At 34.1% G+C, this 6,000-nt stretch overlaps 1 non-coding gene across 1 annotated transcript; it reads left to right on the top strand.

Moving 5' to 3' along the window:
• Window positions 1-1,072: 1,072 nt before the first annotated feature.
• LOC128039324 (small nucleolar RNA R71) lies at window positions 1,073-1,179 on the top strand. Its single transcript, XR_008193828.1, has one exon. It is a non-coding gene; the product is annotated as a small nucleolar RNA R71 (small nucleolar RNA).
• The last annotated feature ends 4,821 nt before the right edge of the window (window positions 1,180-6,000 follow it).

The raw sequence follows: 6,000 nt of genomic DNA, 5'->3' as shown, positions 1-6,000 counted from the left end.
CTTTCAATTTGTTGGGTAGTTTATTTTGCAAAATAGCTGAGCACACTGCATTTAACTCCACATGCGACGAATCATCTAACTTCCGTTTGTGTGCCAAAAGCTCTTTTAAAAATTTAACGGAATTGAACATCTGCGAAAGAGCTTCAATAAACGGTAAGTTAATATGAAAAATTTTCAAAAGTTTAAGCAATTTACCAAATTTTTTGTTAGTGTGGTCTTTTTTTGTTGCCTTAGGATATGGCACACGAGGTTTATATTCCTTACCAACCGGTTTTTGCTCATTTTGGCCTACCTCAACCTTACCTTTACTTACTGCACTTTCTTGCCTCGGTTCTGGGTTACTTGAAGCTGCTCCCTTGGGTTACTTTCGATATTGCTAGGAAAACTACCTTGTGATCGTTCTGAAATTAACTTTGCAAGTTGACCGATTTGATCCTCAAGCCCTTGAATCGACGCTTGTTTTTTTTTAAGTGCTATTTTGGTGTTTTGGAAGCGGGTTTCTGACACCGAGATAAACTTTGTCAGCATCTCCTTAAGGTTCAGCTTTTTCTCTTGTTGGTAAGGTTGTTGAAAGCCTGGAGGAGGTTGTGCTTTCTGATTTCCTTGACCACCCCAAAAGAAATTGGGATGGTTCCTCCAACCTACATTATAGGTGTTACTGTAAGGATTATTTTGAGGCCTAGCATTATTACCCATATAGTTGATTTCTTCATTCTCTGTGCTAGGATCGTAGGGTAAATATTCTGGATTGTTTATTCCTCCTCTATTCGTATCGCACTACATCACCGAATGTACCTGTGTAAAACCATATAAACCATCAATTTTCTTATTTAAAAGTTCTACCTAATTTGATAACATGGTGACCGCATCTAGATTAAAAACACCGGCTGCTTTTATTGGTTTTGTCATCATGACTTGCCACTGATAATTATTCAGTGCCATCTCCTCTATAAACTCATAAGCCGCTTCAGGTGTTTTATTGTTTAGAGTACCACCGGCTGTTGCATCGATCAATTATCTACTTGAGGGATTCAAACCGTTGTAGGAGGTTTGAACCTGTATCCATAGAGGTAACCCATGGTGAGGGCATCTTCTCAATAAGTCTTTATACCTCTCCCATGCATTATATAAGGTTTCTAAGTCGATCTGAACGAAGGAAGAGATATCATTCCTCAACTTTGCTATCTTAGCCGGTGGGAAATACTTCAGTAGTAATTTCTCGGTCATTTGATCCCATATAGTGATAGAACCTTGTGGTAAAGAATTCAACCACTGTTTAGCTTTGTTCCTCAACAAGAAGGGAAACAACCGTAGGTGAATGGCATCGTCAGAAATGCCATTAATCTTAAAAGTGTCATAGACTTCTAGAAAATTAGCCAAATGAGTATTTGGATCTTCGTCCTGTAAACTATCAAACGGAACAAATTGTTGTATCATCTGAATAGTGTTTGACTTCAGTTCAAAATTATTCGCATTAATAATGGGTCTCACAATACTCGATTCAGGCCCAGTTAGAGTGGGCTTGGCATATCGTACATTGTACGAGGAGCAGGATTCGCAGCAACCACAGGAGGCAGCTGATTATTCTAATTATCAGCCATTTCCTCAGTAACAATAATAACGTCCTCTTGTTCTTCCACTATATTCTGTCGACTTTGCCTTGCTTCTCTATGATTTCTGCCAGCGGTACTTTCAATTTCACTATCAAATACTAATGCTCCCGATGGGTTCCTTCTAGTCATAAACTAAAAGAACCTACCGGAAGCAAATAAAAGAAAACTTAGAAAACAAAATTTAAGCTAAAAATAAAATGCAATAAAAATGACTAAATTAATAAAAATCCAATGTTCCTAATATTTTAGTCCCTGGCAACGATGCCAAAAACCTGATGGTTACTAAACTAACTATAAATACGACTAAGGCAAGCGCACCTATCAAATAATAGTATAGTTACGGTGAGTAGGGAATATTGTATCCACGAGGACTAAAAGTACTAGTAATTACCGTTTTCTATTATTTAGCCGACAAGTTGGTGTGATTGTTTTTAATCTAAAATTACTAAACAAATTTAACTAAGATCGCAGCAGAGAAGAAAATAGGAAAATAACCGAAGATACCAATGAGAGAGACAATACCCAGGAAAGAATCCACCTAGACTTCACTTATTATTATGAATCTGAATTAAATGATTTATTCACTTGTGCCTTGATCCATAAAAATCCCTAAATCATGTTAACATCTCTTTCGAGAGTAAGAACAACTGAATCTAGGTTTATTAATTGAAATCTCTTTCTAATTAAAACCCCTATTGTCACATTAACTCAATCTATAGATTCCCCTATTAGATTTGACTCTAATCTGGTAGATTTATGTAGTCCTATTTTTAGGATTGCATGCAACTCCACTTAATTATGCTAGATCTACTTTTAAACAGGGACTTTTGCTCCACTGAAATAAGCACATTAAACATGAATTAATATCCTTAGATTATTAAAACATGAAAGAAGCATACATAATTGAGAACAAGAATAAAGTATTTATCATGTAAATCAGAAATCAAATAATAAGATTCATCATAGGTTTCATCTTCCCTAGGTATCTAGGGAATTTAGTTCATAATCCTAAATAGAAACAACTCAAAGTTAAGATAACAACAAGACATAAAGAAACTCAAATAAGCTTATAAAGAAATTAAATGAAGATCTTCAATCTTGAAGGAGATCTGCTTCGAGATGATTTCGATGGCGTTCTTTAAGTCTTTTCTTCAATCTTCTCTCTGTCCCCTTAGGTCCTCTTCTAATACGTATTTATAAACTTTAGAATGCTTAGAAACCCTAAAAATTAGGGTTTTCCACGTAAAAGAGAAGTAGGGTGCGAAATCGACAGGGGCTGGCACATGGGTTTGTGGCCAGCCCGTGTGGAAATGCCCAGGCCATGTAAATCCTGTAAACAACTCTTTTTTTTTTCTGATTTTGGCTCATTTTTCACTCTTTTCACTTCCCTATGCTCATTTATATATAGAAACGTGGAATCAAAGGATTAGGAGCACCAAATGCACTAATTTACATGATAAATCCTCCAAAAACGCATCAAGAATGGGATTAAAAACATGTTACTTTTATTGCTTATCAAGTTGATAAAGAATGTTACCAAGTTTTGACCAATACGATCTTCTCCACTATTTTTCACTATTTTCGTACCTCGGGTTACTTAAAGCATGTGCTCTAATCACAAATTGATGAACACTTATGAAAACTTTATTGATATTTAGTGGGGATATCAATATCTCTCAAAGGCTAGAAACTAAAAGAGGAACTCTCTCAAAATTTAAAATTTATTTAGGGAAATGAATCTCATTAGATTTTGACAAAGTATTGACGCTTAATATGGTGTGTGTTTGACATAGCCAATCGCCTATGTTTATAGAAAAAATTACAAGAGTCTTAGCTAAATAAGCTTAGACAAAATAATAATAATTTAATAGAAAATACAAATATTTCCTATTGAAAATACATAGGGGTGGCGATAACTAGTCTCTAGGAACTAAGGTTGCCACCTACTATACGTATAATGGACCAATTGGGTCTGGCTCATGTATTGGGTACAATTATATGTATTATTTTATCTTTCGACCAACTCACATTATTAAACTAACCAATAAACAAATTTTCTATTCCCAAAATATTATTTATTTTAATTAATTAAATAAATTTGATTAAATTTATTAAATTAAATTATTTTATCAACCCAATTTTAATTCTATTAAAGTCATGACAACTTTACCATATTAGAATCTATGAGTAAATAAATTTAATTAACTTTTCATTGAAACGCAATGACTAAATTATCTAATTTTCACTTTGAACTTCAAGCATTTAATTTCAATCAATTAAATAATAATTTGAAGAAGTGAATTTAATTTCTAAGTCATCTCTTGTTCATAGCGAGAAAAAGCATCCACCGTAGATACATACGATCTATTTCTCTAAGTTGTCATCTTCATATTTTCATCTCATCGATTCAAATGCAAACCATCAATGTTATATCAACCTAGTGGAGAGTTAATAAAGAGATCATTTCAAAAAATTTACCTAGATAGGATATGCCTTATTTGTAAGACGGAAGACCTGTTGATATGGTCTTCAACCCATTAGGAGTACCTTTACGAATGAATGTAGGACAACTATTTGAATGCTTGCTTGGGTTAGCAGGGAGTCTAATAGATAGGCATTATCGAATAGCACCATTTTATGAGAGATGTGAACAAGAAGCTTCGAGAAAACTAGTGTTTTCCGAATTATATCAAGCCAGTAAGCAAACAACGAATCCATGGGTATTTGAACTTGAATATCCAGGAAAAAGCAGAATATTTGATGGAAGAACAGGAGGCCACTTTAAACAACCTGGTATAATAGGAAAACCTTATATCTTGAAATTAATTCATCAAGTTGTACCACTACGGAAGTTACTTATCAAGTGCTCAATAAAGACTTGTCATATATGTGTTACCCTTGTAGGATATCTTTAATATTTCTAAGTTAAATCCATTCACCCAATATGATCTTATTTCATCTTCCTTCATGAAAAAGTCAATTACTAACCCATAGTAATTAAATCATTCATCTTAGACAAATGACCTATAGCCATGTTAATTTTTCATCTATCATGTGATGCCAACGAAAGGATATCATTTACCCTTTATTGGGCTATGAATTCCACTATTGTAAGTGAAACTACGTCATACAAAAGTCAGATACCCAACGTACCAACTTTTGGCTCTATTACCAAATGAACTCAGGCTTTCAATACATAAATGTATACGAGTCGCATACACATAGCCTGTCACTTGCTTAAGATTAAGGTAAGTCACACTATAAATGTCACAAGTGGATGAGCCCATAAACGATTATGGGATTCTTCCACTTGGGTCATATCTGATGTATTGTCAATCCAAACAATCACATATATGTTTCTATAATCTGGGAGTCATCTACTCTAATACTCAAGACAATGTATCTCCTATTTAGACTTGATAGATGGAATAATAGTCTTGTAATCGATTTGCTCAATTTCTATTAGACTATGGACCACTTAGATTACCCACTGATATAATTTATCTACTCGTACCATGACCCAACAACATGATACAACAAATATTTGGTGTCTATGTAACACCCTTTACCCGGTCTGGTCATGGAACCTAAGTTATAAGATGTTACGATAATCAATGGAACAGTTACATGCAAAATTAAATTGAAAATTTCAAATAACATACAATTATTATATATATCATGCATCACAAACAAAAATGAGCCTAAATCGAGCTTACGAAAGCTCTAAATTAACCCGGGAATAAATAGGGATCAAACTGTAATATTTTCAAAATATAATGGTACTCAAGTAAAACAAGAGTCACACGGTTGTGTATCTAGGCCGTGTAACTCTTTGAAATTTCGTGGGTCAAATACAAAAAAATTCATCAAAAGTCACATGGCTATGTGGTTGGGCTATGTAACAAACTAAGGTCGTGTGAAATCTGAATAACGAAATCTACAGTACTTACACGTGTGTGTGGACAGCCCGTGTGACAATCGAGAACCGTGTGGTTCAAATGCTTCCTAATTTCTTGGGAAAACATGGTCGTGTCACCAATCTGTGTGGAACACATGACCGTATGGATAGACCATGTAGTATTAAAATAAGCCATTAGGTATTTATTTCAAAACCAACCTTTAGAGTAACCTCAAAAATGCATTTTTACAATTTGAAAACATGTTCAAAATATCCCAAAACCAAGCCAAACATACCATATATCAATCTCCTAAACATCTAACCAATATGCCACATTGGCACCATTCTACCACAAGGTTGTATAAGAATTATAAACCATTCAAGTAAGTCGATTCAATTCTATATCCTTCATGTAGTTCAAGTATACAACTAAACATGTATAACCATCACACATTTCTACCAAAACATCTTACCACATTTGTACCATTC

This window comes from Gossypium raimondii, chromosome 2 (genome assembly GCF_025698545.1).
Source record: "Gossypium raimondii isolate GPD5lz chromosome 2, ASM2569854v1, whole genome shotgun sequence".
In the NCBI taxonomy this organism is placed as follows: domain Eukaryota; kingdom Viridiplantae; phylum Streptophyta; class Magnoliopsida; order Malvales; family Malvaceae; genus Gossypium; species Gossypium raimondii.
Note: the sequence above shows the minus strand (reverse complement) of the source record. Positions and strands in the feature narration are given on the sequence as shown.